Genomic DNA, 18,570 nt, shown 5'->3' on the forward strand with positions numbered 1-18,570 from the left:
TTCAATGCGTTGGTCCGGAATATATACTTAAGCCTTTCCATCTCTTCCACTGATACCCAAGGTCCTTATGAAAATGGAACACTGCTCCCTTCTTCTAATAGCCCCTAGATGGCACAGGCAGCACTGGTTTACGGAACTTCTCCTCCTCTCGGAAACCCTGCCCATCCGTCTGCTGCCGACACCAACTCTGTTGACCAGGAACCAAGGTCAGATGTGTCATCCGGAGCCAGCATTTCTTCGATTGCATTTGTGGCTTCTGAATTCTTTGAATTTAAGGATTTGGCTACTGAACAAGAGTGTGAAGACATTATCGCCAAATCGCGTGCGGATAGCACCAACAAGACGTACAAACTAAAATGGAAGCAGTTCTGCCTTTGGTGCCGTCAAAGCAAAGTACATCCGTATCGTTCTGCTCCATAGCAAATCCTACTGTATTTAAGGTTTCTGGCAAAATCTGGGCTGGTATACTCTTCAATCAAGGTTTATCTCGCAGCTATCTCTTGGTATAGATGCTCCCAAAGCGTCTATCTCTCTGCTCTAGCAGAGTTGTACAGCAATTCATGAAAGGCCTATTTGGCCCTGAGTGGCACTTAAATGTAGTCCTATCGCAGTTGATGAAGCAGACCTTTAAACCCATCCATGGGGCGAACATCAAATACCTGACGTGGAAAGTAGGTCTCTTGCTCGCCCTAACATCGAAGGGCTAACAAAGTACAAGCTTTCACCGTAGAACATCATTTTCTTCGTTTTACAGATGAAATAGTTATCCTCAGGATGAATCCTAAATTCATCCCCAAGGTTCCTTCGCATTTCCACTTAAACTAACCTGTCATTCTCAGGACTTTGTTCCCTGATCTTTCTACACCTGTGGAAGGAACACTACTCTCTAGACATCAAGAGATGTCTTAAATTCTACCTGCAAAAGACTAAGTCTGTCCCCAAAAGAGATCAACTCTTCCTATCCTATAGATAAGGTTGTCAGGGCACTGTGGTTTCTAAAGCCACCATTGCAAGATTGATACCAACTACAATTCAGTTTTGCCACGATAAGGCAGGCAAGTCCTTATTAAAGACAGTAAAAGCACACTCCACAAGAGCAGTCTCTACATCGGCTGCCATGTTCGCAGGGGTGCCATTGGACAAAATCTGCAGAGCTGCGACGTGGAAGACGACTTGTGCGTTCACGCAGCACTACTGCCTGGAGTCAACACACCTTGTTGATGCGGTGAGCCTCTTTAATTGGAGGATTTCTTTTCTGTTGTCAATATTGATTCACATGTACATTTATTGGTTTGAGAAGATGGTATACTTGTTTAAGTGGATGATAGAGCTGTTTAGTTCACATGCCAATGCCTTTATATGCATTTACTTTTACACCAGTACTTTCACAAGACACTCCTTTTGTGAATACATTTTGAAATATTATTGGCAATACCCACCATCCACTAAAGGTGCTTATTGTTTTACATTACTGCTTGATATTCTGATTCAACCATGTGAATCTGTGAAAGATACCCTAATACTGGATAAGAAACAAGTTACTTAACTGTAACTGCAGTTATCCAGTATTTGTATCTTTCATAGATTCACATGCGACCCACCCTCTTCCCCAGAAAGGCTCGCCTTGCACTCTGGTATTACTATGCCCACTTGTGCTGGAAGATCTGAGGGATTCAGCCTCTCTTGGGAAGGTTCTAGAGGGTGCTGGTTACTGATTGGTTCTATTTAAGTTTGGTCCTTTTTAGGTCTCTCTGGTGATGCAGTGCGAAAGTGCTGTCGCCAGCGAGATCTATTGTTATGGACTTGCCTGCCAAGTGGTACAGACCGGGGCACGCGCCGATTGGGGTCTGTGGACGCGCTTCTGAGACGTGCTTGCGCAGACGCGATTACATATACACACACACACACACACACACACAGACCCTGCTTTCGCTTGGCTCGCATGCAGTAACGGTGCACACACACACACACAGCCAGCCCCCCCCCTGCACACACACACACACACACACACACACACACACATGCACACACACACGCGCGCGCACACGCACGCACACACGCCCACGCCTTCGGAGGTGCATTGTGGGACTTGACACCCATGGTGTTCCGGGGCAGAGTCCTGCTGGTCACTTACCTGCATGCCCCTTTAGATCGTCCTCAGTACTCACAGCGAAACAGAGAGGTCCTGGGGCCGTGTTTACTTCAAGAAGCTGCTGCTTCCATGACACTTCCGTTCTGCACGCCCACTTCCGGTTTGGGATTGCTGCGCTTCTCCTGAGAGTACAGTCAGCAGAACAGCCTCAAATAAAGCGAAAACAACCCCCAATCCAACATGGAGGTGTGCTTACCTCGAGTCCTCAGCTCCTAGACCACCCTCGCCATTCTAAAATATTAGCCCCGCATTTTAGAACAGTCTCCTCCACTGAAGAGACTCTGCCGCTGTTTTTCCGTCGCTTGTTTATTCATTCTCACGGGTAGCCCCTATGTAGGAGTCGTGGAGCTCCTTGCGCGCTTGGGGTCAACTTCATTGCTCTCTGGGTGGAAGAGACAAATGATTGAGGACAATGAGGACAGGCGGGGGGCGGGGGGGGTCGGACTCGGCAGTGATGGGGTACATGCTGGCAGAGACCTCCCAAGAACCCTCTCGGCGAAGCTGTGATAAGTTTGGGACTACTAAGGCAGTCCCTGAGGAAAAACGGCTGCGGGACAGGTTTTCTATGCCAGGGCAGTGACGAGCGTAAAATGTAACGTCACCTCGAGCACATTTCATGCGCTATATCTGGGTCTGCTGATATTACACAGTACCTCGTGTCTGGATGGACTTGGTGCCCACGACAGGAAAGTGCCCAAAACACAATGTTGAGACCTCATATTTTGTCACTAAAACAAACCGTTTTTTCTTTTTTGCAATGTGTGTATCTGTGGATATTGGGCACCAGCTTAGTCGTCACCTAGGGAAACAGCAAACCTGCACATTTTTTAAAACTATGACGCAAAGAGGAGCATAAGGTAGTGTGATTTGTGTGGCTCCCACCAGCTTTTCTGTCCCAAAAACTCTTGCAAACCTAAAATTTTGGATTTATAAACATTTTCCTAACATTTCTGTGAGGTACACTTCTGGAATCTGTGGTGAGCCACACATTTCCTATAAACCAGCGTTGCCCAAGTCTCCCGATAAAAATGGTACCTCAATTATGTGGGTGGATCTAGCGCTACAACAGGAAAGGGCCCAAAACACAATGTGGGGACATCAACCTTTCCTGCCAAAAAATGACCTGATTTGGCAATTGGGGTAGCAGAGGTATTTGAACCCGGGCTCGGTGGCCACCCAGGGAAACTTACCAAACTCAAACATTTCATAAAATTAGACACCCCTGGGAGTCCAAGGGGGTGTGATGTGTGTGGATCTCCTGACATTTTCTTACCCGCAATGCTTTGCAAACCTCTAACTTTGTCTAAAAATCACATATTTTCCTTGCATTTCTGTGATGTGTAAGTCCGGAAAGGTCTGAGAGGCACAAAATCCTTAGCACCCAACTTTCCTCCACTTGTCCTAATAGAATTTCTACCCCAATTGTGCAGCTGAGCTTAGAACCCGCAACAGGCACTGGTCAAATCAGTTTCAATGGGTGTCATCTCGTAAAGAAGAGTTGAAGATTCGTAGGATTCCACCGGGTAGCTCTAGCGTGGGTATGTGTGCTGTACTGTTGTCCCTCAAATACTGTTCTGCATAATACATTTGTTCTGCTCAACAATATTCAAAATCACATAATCAATAAAAAGCTAGAAGATATTGATGGGCAAAAAGTTCAGCATTTCCAATGAGAAGTCTTCCAGGCCCTGGTTGCAATCCACCTCTCATATGCCGCACTACAGGCACATCAATGTCTTCCTCTAACCACATCGACGCTGATGACGAGCTCAGCACGTCATGAGGTACACCTCTCGTACGCTCATGACGAGCTGAGCTCGTCTTGAACCGCGGGATTTTCAAATCTTCAGCACACAGCGGGAAAATGCGCCGCACCGATGCGGTTAAATGAGGCACTTCATCGACACTAAAGAAAATTCACTGCCAGAATCTTGTACTTGGCCCTCTGCCTAAGGTGCAGAGTAACTCTTAAAACCATGTTCATAGACAGATTAAAAAGGCAATGTGTAGTGGGTTTCCCCCAGTGCAGTAGAAACAAAAGAAAAAATGCCCCTTTTAGGGGAGAGACCCTCGGTTTCGACAGCCTCGGATTCGTCGGCTCCAACCCAATCTAAAGGCCCCAGGGCAGTTATGCGCTATACAAATGCAATTTTTCATTTCATTTCATTTCATTTCATTTCATTTCATCAACCCTTCGGGGTCACAAGGGGGCGTCGACCTGAAACACGGGACGCCGAAGCCTGTCTCTGCCGTCAGGCACGTCGCGCTGACGCTGTCGACGTCCACGACCAAAGCTGGCGACACTAGCAAAGGACTCAAGGCTAGGAAGACTGTCAATCCGAATCTTCCAGCCTCGGCGCCGCTATCCAGCAAGGCCTTCGAGTCGAAAAATGCCCCCGACCCGAAAGAGCATGTCGCGTCCAAGCAAAAAGGCGTACCTGTTGCGCACCGACAGCTCAAATCGACGCACGGCCGCAAGCAGCCTAGTGATCCTACAAAGTTGGTCATATCAAAGACTGCAACACCCTCAAAAAAGGTTGGTTCGTCTCCACTGCTTACACAACCTATTAAATATGGACTGCCCCCGACCGCTCGACCAAAAACCTTCGAGCCACAAAAAGGCACCGACAATACCAAGAAAGTGTCGGTAGTTTCAAGGACTCAGTCTGCTGAGGAGGATGTAATGTTCCAGCCACCCTCCTATGACAATCAATCAAAACTGTTCATCGACTCGGATACTGGTAGACTCACCATTTACAAACGGAAAATAGCTCCAGAAACTCCTCTGGAGTCATACAAAATCCCTCTAAAAAGGAAAAGGGACTCTGCAACCTCACCTGGTCTTTCTGAGCCTGTGGAGTCTTATGAACAAGACTATTCCTATTCGCCTACACGCACCTATGAGGATATAGGGGAGGGATACAATGAAGATGAGTACAATTATCCTTCTGACACAGATCAGGATGAACAGCAAACCTGGACTGACCCTGTTGACCCTGGTGAGCCACAGACCACGCCTGACGTTCAGTCCTATACCATCAAAACCTCGCCTACTGAAGATACTGCTGCGTTTAACGCTTTGATTGAGAGGGCAGCAAAAAACCATGATGTGGATATGCATGCTGACCCAGTAGAGGAGGACTTTTTGTTTGATACTTTCTTAACTTCAGAAAGATCGGTAAAAACATTGCCTATGCTGAAGGGTGTCCTTAAACACGCTACTGACATCTTCAAGGAGACCACAAGGGCACGGGTTGTAAACCCAAGGATTGAAAAGAAGTACCGGCCCGCACCTGTGGACCCTACGTACATCAAAGGCCACTCCCGTTGGACTCCCTCATGGTGGCTAATGCTCGTAAGAGGGCAAACTCTCAAACCAGTGGTGATGCTCCCCCTACGGACATAGAATCCAAGATCTTTGAAGCATCTGGCAAGCGAGTAGCGGCTCAAGCAGCAAATATTTGGAGGATCTCTAACACACAGGCCCTATTAGCCAGATATGATAGGGCACACTACGACACGTTAGAGCAGCTACTGCAACACCTGCCTGAGGCTTATAAGGAGGGAGCAGAAATGCTGATACAGGAGGGGAAATTAATTTCAAATGCGTCCATCATGTGTGCGCTAGATGCAGCAGACACGGCAGCTAGGGCCATAAACACAAGTGTGATGCTTAGAAGGCATGCCTGGCTACGCATCTCTGGTTTTAAGCCGGAGATACAAACTACTTTACTCAACCAGCCAGTTAACCCTGATTTTCTCTTTGGCCCTGATTTTCTCTTTGGCCCTGATGTAGACACAACACTTGAGAAAATTAAAAAAGACACTGAGACCGCAAAATCCACGGGGGCTCTGCAGTCACAACAGTTCAGGGGCAGTTCCTTTCGTCGCTCCGGTAACTGGGGAGCCTCCAGAGGTCAAGCATCACAGCAAGCCCAATACAACAGAGGGGGCACGCAAAACATCTATACCAAGAACAATAGGGGTGGCTATCGTGGGAACAGCACCAAAGGCAGAGGACGCAGAAATAATAATGCCAGATCCTCCGCCACCAATAAACAGTGACGTCTTGTCACTGCCCCCCGACAATATAACACCTGTCGGGGAAAGACTCCAGCAGTTCCTGCCAGTCTGGGAAGGCATAACCACAGACAGGTGGGTGAGAGACCTTATCCAACATGGCCATTGTCTAGAACTAACCTCCACTCCACCCAACATACCCCCAAGGCACCGTCCTATGTCCGCAGAGCACATGCACTTATTGCAGCAAGAAGTACTCTGCATGCTGCAAAAAGGGGCCATAGAACTCGTGTCTTTAAATTAGCAGGTACAGGGGTGTACTCACTGTGCATACAACTCTCTGCATTGGTGGAACACACAAAACCTTTGCAGGGGACGACCGTTCGAAGAGCCTGTACCACAGATAGTGCTGACAACATCTCTCCAGGGTTGGGGAGCGCATGTCCTCCATTATACAGTGCAGGGACTATGGACAGCGCAGCGGCAGAAGATGCATATCAACCTGTTGGAGCTCATGGCGATTTTCATGGCAATGAAGGTCTTCAAACTGCATCTGTGCAACAAAGTCGTGCTGATCCGGACGGACAACATGACTGCCATGTATTACATCCAGAAGCAGGGAGGCACGCACTCTCCACAATTGTCTCATCTAGCCCAGAGCATGTCGAAGTGGGCCATTCAAAGGAACATGTTCCTCATGGCGGAACATCTCCCAGGCAAGGACAACCAGATGGCGAACCTGCTCAGCAGGCACAGCCACCAAATGCACGAGTGGGAGATACACCCCTCAGTGCTCCAACCATATTTCCAGCAGTGGGGTCATCCAGAGATAGACCTATTCGCCACAAAGGAAAACGCAAAATGCCACACCTTCGCCGCCAGGTTCCCACACCCGCAGTCTCAGGGCAATGCGATATGGATGAACTGGTCAGGCAGATTTGCGTACGCTTTTCCTCCAGGACCGCTCATACCGCTAGTGGCACGCAAACTGCGGCAGCACTCCATGACGCTCATCCTAGTTGCTCCAACGTGGGCATGGCAAGCGTGGTACACCACGTTCCTAGAACTTTCAGTGGTGCCTCACCAACGGCTGCAACTCAAGCCCAGTCTCCTCACTCAGAACCGTGGAGACATTCAGCACCCAGATCCGCAACAGTTGAGCCTTGCCATATGGCTCCTGAGGTCATAGTTTGGCTACCTCAACCTGCCCCCTGACTGTATGAACATCATCAAGGAGGCAAGGAGACCTACAACCAGAGCATGCTATGCGGCCAAATGTAAGCGATTTGTCATTTACTGTTCTAATAATGACATTGATCCGCTAGATGCATCCACACAAAACATTGTTATTTGTTACACCTATACAGATGCAATCTGGCATATAGTTCCATTTGGATACATTTGGCCGCAATGGCAGCTTATCTTCAAAACAGACAGCATCTTTCTCTTTTTAGAGTGCCAGCCATTAAAGCTTTTATGGAAGGACTCAAAAGAGTGATTCCTCCCAGACACCCTCCTTCACCTGTCTGGAATCTAAACATAGTTCTCACCAGACTAATGGGACCACCCTTTGAACCTCTTCACTCTTGTGAGATACAGTTTCTTACATGGAAAGTGGCTTTTCTAGTGGCAATAACATCGCTAAGGCGAGTTAGTGAGCTTCAAGCCCTAACTATTCAAGAGCCATTCATACAGATTCATGCTAATCGGGTGGTGCTGCGTACCAACCCGAAATTCATGCCTAAAGTGGTGTCGCAGTTCCACATTAACCAAACCATAGAACTGCCCGTTTTCTTCCCAAATCCAGACTCGGTGGCAGACAGAGCGCTGCACACGCTAGATGTTAAAAGAGCTCTCCTGTATTACATAGACAGGACAAAGGATTTCAGGAAGACTAAGCAAATGTTTGTTGCCTTCTCTCCACAACACAAAGGCAACCCCATTTCCAAGTCAGGTATAGCCAGATGGATTGTTAAGTGCATACAAATCTGTTATCAGAAAGCTAAACGCACATTAACAGTTCCATGGCTTTCCTAGGTTACATTCCTCTAGAGGATATATGTAGAGCAGCCACATGGACCACCATACACACATTCACCAAACACTACTGTGTGGATGTACACTCCAAACAGCAAGCTGCTGTAGGTCAAGCTGTTCTCAGAACTCTTTTGCAGACTGCTGCAGCTGGCACGGGCAACCGCCGCTAAGGAGGATACTGCTATTTATTCTATGCACAGATATAAATTCAGCAGCCCACATGCCTCGAACGGAATATGCTACTTACCAGTATGCATCTGTTCTTGGCATGTAGGGCTGCTGACATTTATCTCGCCCGCCCTCCTCCCCAGTGCCTGTCGCAGCTGTAGCACTCAGAATCATTCTCAGGCATGGTCATCACTTACTGTATTACACTCCATCTCTGCCACAATGGCGAAAAACAATCTGAAGATGGAGAGGATGCCCATGCGCACTGTAGTCCAAGGGAGGAGCCACCTATCTCGTGATACTTTGAAGACTCTTCCAGGACAACAATGTGCAATCATCCGGACCCAACACTAGGCGGCGATCTATGCACAGATATAAATGTCAGCAGCCCTACATGCCAAGAACAGATGCATACTGGTAAGTAGCATATTCCTTTATTGTGAGGTTGACGTAAAGGCACAGCCTCACATCGATAGAGGCCAAGATGGATTCCATGAGCACACAAATGGACTTCATAGCGCAGAAACTAGAAAAGCACAATGGAAGAATCGGAGAGGCTGAGCACTGAATTTCTGCACTAGATGATGCTGCCGTGTGAAGGGAGGATCAAGTTAGTAACATGGAACACGTGCTGAAGGTCATTGCTGCGAAGCCTTCTAGGAGCACTTACAGAGGAAGAACATCATATGCCTTGGGTTGCTGGAGACCACTAATACAGGGAAAATAGAGGAGTATATTGAAAACCTACTCATTACTACTTTTCGCTCCGGCACTTTCTCCTCGCTGTTGATAGTGGAGAGGGCTCATCGCTCACTCATGACCAGACCCCATCCGGGAGTTAAACTGCAACCCATTGTGGCCAGACTGTTAAATTAAAGAGACCGCGATGCGGTACTCCGCTTAGCTACGGAAAGAGGTACGCTAGAGTTTGGGGAAACTCTATTGTCTATATACACTGACTTCACACTGGCAGTTCAAGAAGCTAGAAAGAAATTCCTCTAGGTCAAGAAAAAAACTCCAACAGGCCAGTATCACGTATGCCATGTTGTATCCGGCTCGCCTCTGAATTACTCACCAAGGAAAGCAGTACTTTTTCACCAACCCACAACGTGTTGCAGATTACTTGCGACTACTACCACGTAGCCCGAATCGTCAGGAGCGAAACTTATCGGAGACCAGATCCCTGTCACACATGTTGGGCCTGGGGCCAGACTAGAACCTCTTGCTTTGGAGATACCCTGGGCTGAGAAGTGGAAGGAATAGGGACTACCTGCTGGAAATCACGCTCTGCCAAAACAAGACCTTCAACTGTCTCATGCCAACGTTGGGCTGCCTCATAATCACCGCTCGGAAGCACCACTTCAGGAATAACGGGCTGCTCCTCTATGCGGAGCCCCCTAAAGAGCAGCGACTAGTGCTGCAGTAACGAACTTATAAACCTCACTACTACCCTTTTGGGAACTTGACTTGATGCCCTAGATGCCCTTGTTCAGTCGAGGAGAACCAGCCTTGTCCTGTGGCGCTACCCTCGGAGGATACCACTGATGAAGGACATCTACCTGTTACTCCTAGTACTTTATTACTACTGCTATGCTCACACATTCCCTACTCTCCTTTTTCCTTCTCTTCCCCGTCCCTCTGCAACATCACAACCTACTATGTTACTATTTACACCATTCAAGACACTCTCTCTCTAGACATTTGCTGCATTCTTCTCCTCACTTTCTATAGCATCCCAGTGCCCCATTAGGGGGTCCGGAAGTTGGAGTGATGGCCCCGGTTGAGACCCTGAGGCTGGGAAGGAGGTACTGTATCCGGCGGGTTTGGGCTGCTGTTGTGGGAGGCTGGAGGGTTGGGGCTGAACAGCTTTGTCTACAAGATATGTTGTACAGCACGATGAACACCCATAATTCGCCATTGCGAGCCCAGGATTGCTACCCGGCGAGGCTCCACTAACAGAGATATACTTAAAAAGAAAAAGGTTCTGGTTGCGTGAGATGTATTCCTGTTCCATGAATGACTATGGATTTCTAACACTGTGAATGAGGAGCTCACTGTTGTACCTCTCCACTTGAAGCCTTTGGTCCTCAAAGGATTTTGCGCTACCTATAAATGACATACCTGGAGCTTAAAGACCTCTTCTTGTGGTTTAACTATTTTCTTCCTTTTCTCTAGGGCTGTGTTTGTTGTGCTCAGGCAAACTACGCAGCTGCTATGTTTAGAGAAAGACTTGCTGCCCTGATAGACTGTTGTGAACATTTTTGCAGTGCCTTCCCACACAGCTCCGATAGTCACAGAACTCTGATGGTATTTAAAGGGTCCAGCAAGTCTGAACTGATCCTTATTGTTCGTTCTGGGCTCAGCAAATTCTGTTTGTGCCTACTGTTGTTCCATAACATACTAGGGTTTCCTCTTTTCTGAATCTCTTTCAGCTGAAAGGGATAATGCTTGTCCTTCAGTACTATTGCAAACATTAAGAGCTTGCTTTCTGGGGAGGTACATTATCCTAATTTGAGTATATCTGAGGTTAGTTAGTATTGCTGTTGTGTGTGCTACTGCAAAATAATTTACTTGGGTGATTGTACCGCAGTAGGTTTGCTTTAGTTATTGACTTTCCCGAAAGGCAATTAAACTCTTTTTGCAAATCACTGATGAAAAACTTCGATGGTCAATGTCTTTCATGACTCGCCTACTAAACTCAAGAATTCTGATTGAATTTTGTAAGACTGTATTTCTGTACTGAAGTAAATTATCTCAGCAGACTATATAGAATATTCTCTTTCCATTAGAGACTTCTAACTGCGGATTCCTTCCCGTTTGAATAGCCCCATGATTCAGGCTGAATCCGGAAACTTCTATAATAGTAATTCTCCCTTGCGCCAATAGTGATGGTGTTTTACCTCGTGCCGCTCTGTCCCGTGCGGATGTGACATGGGGACCAGGATATATAACACCACCCGTTCATGCTGGCGCCAGATCCTTAGTTTCGCCACTATCCCACAAGGGTCTCCAGCTTTAACTGTCATTCAAGAGCTTTATTTTTTCCCTTTAAAATCTGCATGTGTGCAGCCAAATGTCACCTAAACCTACATGTTTAAGCCCTGTAAGGACAGTATACAGCAGATGTCAGTTAGATCCTCACGATGTCTGCCTTTGGTGACTTGGCCGGGTCATGATTTGAATTTTTGAATTTTTTTTTGTTGTTTGCCAAGATGAACAAAAGGGACATCCACAGTGTGCCAAGATGAACAAAACAGCCATCCATGACAGCAAGGGTTAGCTTGTAGTTGCCGATATGAGGAAGTCGAAAATCCATTCCTGATCAAAGCCTGGTGTGCGGCGGTCTCAGTTGAAGGCAGTCGGGTAAGTCAAGGAGGAACCATAAAAAACATAAGTCCAAGCTTGATCCACCTGCATCTTACCACTCACACCATTCATGGTCGCACAATGCAGCTGGCACCTCTAAGCCTCAGAGGCGTTCTCCCCCAGTGGAGTTGTTTTGTTGTTGCTCTTGTTTGAGATCCCATCTTACCAGATAGCAATGTCTGATCAGCTCCAACAGCTTACAATTACTATGGACAAAATGTTTGGTGTCACTCTGGATCCCACTAGAAAATCTAAAGCCTCCATGGATCCAAGGAGACCTCTAGCTGGTTTACTGTCGGCGGATTTGTCCTTGACACCAGCTTTCCCTCTTCACCTCATCCTGGAGTCAGTAGCGTCACTAGCTCTTGTTTCATTGAATCCGGATCTCGCAACATCTCTTACTCCATCCTCTGCATCGCATTTGACACCATGGTTGCGATAACAGGTGCCACTGGCTCCAATATAGCCATCGATTTATGTTGCTGACACTGGTTGAAGATCCAACTGCTTTATTGGATAACAAGCCCATGCTTCCTCCGCGTAGGCTTAGGATATGCACTTATTCTCAACCTGACTATTCTAGATAGGAGGTAATTTTTTATGAAGATCAGCCCATTGAAAAAGTTGTTCTTTTTGATGAACTCCAGGATAACACTGGCCTGGATACCTCTCCAGACATTGGACTGGCTTCTCCTAATCTGGCCATTGCCTCTGAGGAGACTGCATCTTTTGCAGTAATCATCAGGAGGGCGGCACCTGATATAGAGTCCAAAAAAGATGGCGTAATTTGCAAAGAGGATTTTCCTTCAACCAGTCTGGCCCTCAGTTCGGTTAACACAGCATGCCTCCTTTGTAGATATTCTCATGCATTATGGGACAAAGATTCAGATGTACTGCTGGCGGTCCCTGAGGAAGTACATCAGTTCATGCAACGTTTGGTCTCTGGTGGTGAGGATGCTCCAAAATTCTCTTATCAGGTTGGACCTGGGTGCTACTCACTGTCTGGGAAGGGCAGTTGACAACAGTTTAGTGCTTAGACTCCACCCCTGGAGTCACTCCATGGGCTTCTCCATCCATGTCCAAAAGTCACTAATGGGCATGCCCTTTGATGACTGTAGGCTGTTTAAAGCAAAAGCTGACTGCCCTTATAAGGTTGAAGGAGCGTAAGAACACTGCCCCTTCTTTGGGCTTAGCTCCACCAAGAAGACCGCTTCCCCAACAAAACTCACCTTTTCAGTGGATGAAGGAGCGTTCCCTCAGGTCATTGGATACTTCAGATCATGGAACAACGCTCTCTTAGCCAAGGAAGCGATAGAGTGCCAATTCAGTATTCTGGACTGTTTGTTACTCCCTTCAACTTCTGACACCACAAGAGGATGGACCTTCATTCCATCCTAGATCTTCATCCTCTAAACGTCTTCTTAAGGCAAGACACATTCAAGATGCTCACTCAAGTTCTGTCTGCCCTCGATCCAGAAGACTGAATGGTTGTGGAACACATTTTTCCATATTCCTGTCCTACAGCACCATCTGATATACATTACCTGAATTTTAATGTGGGTCAGGAGCATTTTCAATTGTTTCCCTTGCTCCCCTTACCAGTGGACCTCGGGTGTTCACATGTGATTGTGGTTGCGGCCCATCAGCAGAGGTTGGGAATACCAGTTTTAACATTTCTCGGAGACTGGCTACTGAAAGCAGTCTCGTCTCACAGTCGTAGACCGACGCCATACGACAATCTGTTGACATTGTTGGGATTTTCTATCAACGTGCCGAGGGCACACCAGACTCTTTCACAATGGATCTCCTTTATTGTAGCCATCTTGGACATGGTTCTCTTCAGATCCATCCTTCCCCCTCCTCGAGTCCAGGGCATTAAGACTTAGATCCTGATGTTTCAACCTGCAACCTTGGTCTCAGTGAGGTTGACTCTGAGTCTTCTTAGTATCCTGCCCTCCTTCATCCTGCTTGTACACCACACCAGGTGGCACATCATAGGCTTTGCAGTGGAATCTAAAATATCAGTGGTCTCAACACCAGGGAAATCTGTCAGATTTGATGTAGGTGTTGGAGGGGACCTGCAACGATAGCTGCTCAACCACAAAGAGACCGGTGGCAGACTCCTCTCCCTACCACACATAGAAATGGTTGTGACAGCTGAATCATTACTGGGTTTGAAAGGTCATTCGTGAGAGGTAAAGAACAGAGAGCCTCCAGTGGAAGCTCGCCCCCACATCAACTTGTTCGATTTATGAGTGATTTGGTTGGCACTGAAAGTGTTCCTTCCAACGATTAAGGGGGGAACGGGTACACGTTCTCACCGACAACATATGGTACTTCAACAAACAAAATGAAGTGGAGTTGATGGTCTTTGCCAGAAGGTTACTATGCCTGTTTTTTAAGTGACTGAACGCCTAGGGCATTACCTTGACTGCCCACCACCAGGCAGGATTTTTAAATGCCAGGGCGAACAAACTCTGCCGACCATGCCTAGTGGATCATAAATGGCGTTTGAACTCCGACGTGGCTCAGGGTGTCTTCCAGCAATGGGGAGAACCATGACTCTATCTGTTTTTTATGGCAGGGAACGCACAGTATCACAAATGTTGCGCATTGGAGATCCCAAGAGAGTCTTCCTTAGGAGATGCCTTTTTAGCTGCATTGGGGCTCAGAAATTATGTACATCTGCCCCCTCCCTCTCCTGCACAAGTGCTCAAGAAAACCAAAAAAAACAGGAAGAAGTCATCCTATTGGCACCGGATTAGGAGAGTGGGGTACATGGAACTTCTGGCCATAAGCACATGTCCTCCAATCCACCTGCCTTTTTGAGATGGTCTCCTGTCATAGCAGCAGTGTTGGGTCTCGAACCCTAGCCGGCACAATCTACATTTGACCTTCCTTCTGAGGTGGTTGGTGTTCTTCTGGCAGCCAGACTTCCTTCAACAAAGTCTGTCTGTGGAGGACACTGGGATAAGTATTTTGTGCGGCTTTCTTCTCATCACATCCAATCCTTACAAGATTCTTTGGCTGATATTTTGTTATTTATCATTGGCCAAGCAGGGCCTTGCTGTGGCCACATCTAAAGGTTACCTATTGGCCCCTTTTTTTTCTTTTGTTACGCTTACCTGGTCCGCCATCCCGCTTCAGATCACATTTTGTGATGTCTTTTGAAGGGGCTGACCCATATGTTCCCACTTACTTCTTTTATATTGCCGCAGTAAGATCTAAATATTTTCTTGACCTGCCTGATGGCCTTGCCTTTTGAGCCCATGTGCAGTTGTCCTTTACATCTACTTGCGTTTAAAACGGTGTTTCTCATTGCCATAACATTTACGAGGAGGGTGAGTGAACTTCAGTCTTGTCTTCTGTTACATCATTTGTTTCCAGTTTTTCATACAAAGTAATCCTTTAAACAAAGGTAACTTTCCTGCCCATGTTAGTCACTCCCTTTCATGTAGAGCAATCCATCACCGTACTAATATTTTATGCCCCGCCTCATCTATCAAAGGAAGAGGAACAGCCACATTGCCTTGATCGCAATAGGGCCCTTAGTTTTTAGATCGAGAGGGCCAGGGAATTTCTGCAGAAATAGCAGCTGTTTGTTGTTTCTTCTGGAGCAAAGCAGGGCAGGGTGGTACAGAAAAGAACCATCCCTAGATGTATTCTTTTATGTTTTAAAATCTGCCTTGGGGTAGCCAAAGAGGAGCCTGCCAAGGCTCTGCATGCTCACTCAACCAGGGTGAAGGGTGCTACCATGATACTAGAGCAAGTGTCCCAGTCTTGGACATCAGTCAGGCTGCTACGTCCGTTTACCAAGCACTGCAGCCTGGATAGCCAGGTATGGCGGGATGGGCATTTCACCAAATCTGTCCTGCAGGATTGCCTGATCTGATTAATTCCACAGACCTACCACTTGGGAGGTACTGCTATGATATCTATTCAGAGGATGAGTAATATGTGGTTAGAAGTCTTTATCTGAAGAACAGGTTACTTAACTTTGGTAATGTCTGTTCTGCTAGAGACTCTATCTTATTCCTAACCTGCCCTCCCTCCTTCCCATTTTGCGGAAAGATCTGTCAGTCCGATCTTAATAAGATTTCCTCTCAAAAGGTTTTGCATACAGTTTCATATTAATTTATGTGGGCTCCACGTCTGTCAACGGGGGAGTTTAGAACGAAACTGATGCCAGCACAAGCAGGTGCCGTATACATATTGGCCCTTCTGTTACTTAGATATGGGACAGAAAGGCACGAGATACAATGCTGCTGCAGGACAATACCTTTCGGTATGAGGGAGAATTGCTATACACAAGTTTCCAGATTCTGTCTGACACCAGGGGATATTCAAAAGGTGAGGAATTTGTGGTTAAAAAGAGTCTCTACTGAAGAAGACGTTATCGAAGGCAAGTTAATTGTTCGTTAAGAATGATGCTGTGAGGAGGCATCTTGATGGATTACTATATTTTCATCCAAATGCTACAGAATCTGTTCCTCCGTTAAATCTTAATTTGTTCCTTGTCCCTTCTACCCAGGTTTTTAACAAATGACTCCAGCTAATTTTCACTTACCTGAAAGTCTTCGTTCTCTTCCAGGGGATACTCATCAAAGTCATAAGCACTGAATAGTCCCACCCATGTGCGGGATCCCGGAGCAATAGCCAATAATATGCATATATCTACATATATATATATATCAGTCAGTCAGAATATCTTTATTCGACTTATTCAAAGTCATACAAAGAAGAAAACGATAAAAACATTTCATACAAGGGTTTCTTTTCCTTCCTCCTTTGTCTTAAGAGCAATAATATAAATATACAGTTTAAAAAGGTATTATACACAGTTAAAAGTATTACGTTCGTAAAATGAACATACATAATAAAACATTAACTTTAAGGCGAAGTTTGGCAGACAGCTTTCACCCTTGAGGCGGCTACCAGAAAATTAGCTATGCAAAAAGTAATGCGGGGATTAGGCAATAATTGTAAAAAGAGCAGGGCCGGTCTCACTTGAGTGAAGCCGGCCTCTTTAAGGATAGGGAACAAATATCTTTTCCTCTGCTCTATGTACAACCCACAAAACATAACAAAATGCATTGTATCCTGCACACTGAACTGGTCACAGCTACAGGGAGGAGCTAAATCCGGCTGCTGCCAAGTTTTAAAAGAACCTAAATGAAAATGTAACAAATTAAATCTAAACTTAATTAATAAAAACCTGTGAAGGGGGATTGTAACAAAACTAAGGTAAGATGCAAGTGAAGATGAGCTAACCAGAAGGCAATGTTCCATTACTGTTGGTTTCACCAATTCACGTTCCTCATGGCATGCTTCCTTCCTTTCCCTAAATGACTTTTTTATAAAGTCAATGTCTTGTACCTTAATTTTCTCTGGGGAGGAAAAAAGCTCCGGACGTCCCAGGTCTGTAAATGTTTTAGCTAAATAGGCCAGCCATGGGATCTTTTTTAATTTGTCCAGAGACAGAACATCGTGCATAATTTTATGGTTCAGGGGAAGTTCTTCGTTCATCCACATTTTCAGCCAAAAAATCAGAGGGGACATGCTCAATGTGTCTGACAAATAAGGTAGGCCCACTTCTTTGTGGATTGAGTAAGTTGGGGTTGACTGTGGTACAGAAAGCAGGGTTCTGATGAATCTATTCTCTGCTCTCTGTATTAGATCTAAATTGACATACCCCCACAAAGCGGAACCATATAGCGCAATGGCCACAGATTTACACTTGTAGATTTTTAAGAGGGCTTCCATGGGCCTGGCCCCTAACTTGCCAGCAAAGCCCAAGAGAGCTGATGACGATCTAATTACAGCTAGCCTCTTTGCTCTTGTCTGTGGCCCCCAGGACCCTTTCTGGTCAAACAGTACTCCTAAGTAGGGGAATGTAGATACCTTAGAGACAATGTCCCCCCTGCAAGAAAATGTTTTATGTCTTTTTTTTGTTGCACTCACGCCCCATTACCATGGTATGTGATTTAGTTACATTTACCTTAAGGTCCAGACGCTCCATAAATGAACCGAAAGCATCCAAAAGGTGCTGAAGGCCAACACCCGTGCGGGCGATTAGCACAGCGTCATCCGCATACAGAAGTGCCGGAATTTGGGCACCTCCTGCATGCGGGACGTCTGCTTCCTGCCCCCGCAGGTGTGCGCCCAGGCCATTGATGTAGATGGTGAAGAGCAAGGGGGCTAGTATACAACCTTGCCGTACCCCCTTTAGAGATTTAAAAAGGGGGGTACGTCTACCATCATTTGTTACCCGTACAGCTGCAGAGAGCTCCTGGTGCAGAGTGGCCATGAACGCGACCAAGGCTTCATGAATGCCCATCCCCAACAGGATCAACCACAACTTTGACCTACTGACCAAGTCGAAAGCCGAGGAGAGATCCATGAATGCAAGAAACACGGACCCCTCCTTGGCCACGGTATATTTGGAGATAAGCAAATACAAATTAACGCACTGTTCAATGGTCCCTTTTCTTTCTCTAAAACCATATTGTATCTCGGACAGCCCGCCGCAGCTCTCGACATTCTCCCTCAATCTAGATAGAAGGACTCGGCCTAAGATTTTTACAGTTGAGTCCAAGAGGGATATAGGCCTATAACAGGCGGGATCATCCCGCTGACCTTTATTTTAAAAAATTGGAACGATGGTAGATGTAGCCCATGAGGCGGGAACTGGGTTACCATTAGCTGCGTTAAACACATTTGTCAAAACCTCTGCCCACAATTTTGGTGAATACATAAAAAAGTCGGCAGGGACGCCATCAGGGCCGGGTGCCTTGTGCTTTGTAGTTGCCAAGATAGCTTTTTCCACT

At 46.5% G+C, this 18,570-nt stretch overlaps 1 protein-coding gene across 1 annotated transcript in view; it reads left to right on the forward strand.

Moving 5' to 3' along the window:
• The window catches only part of NRDC (nardilysin convertase), a 2,150,332-nt gene that overhangs the window by 1,202,354 nt on the left and 929,408 nt on the right, over window positions 1-18,570 (forward strand). The window lies entirely within an intron of this gene.

This window comes from Lissotriton helveticus, chromosome 1_2 (genome assembly GCF_964261635.1).
Source record: "Lissotriton helveticus chromosome 1_2, aLisHel1.1, whole genome shotgun sequence".
NCBI lineage: Eukaryota > Metazoa > Chordata > Amphibia > Caudata > Salamandridae > Lissotriton > Lissotriton helveticus.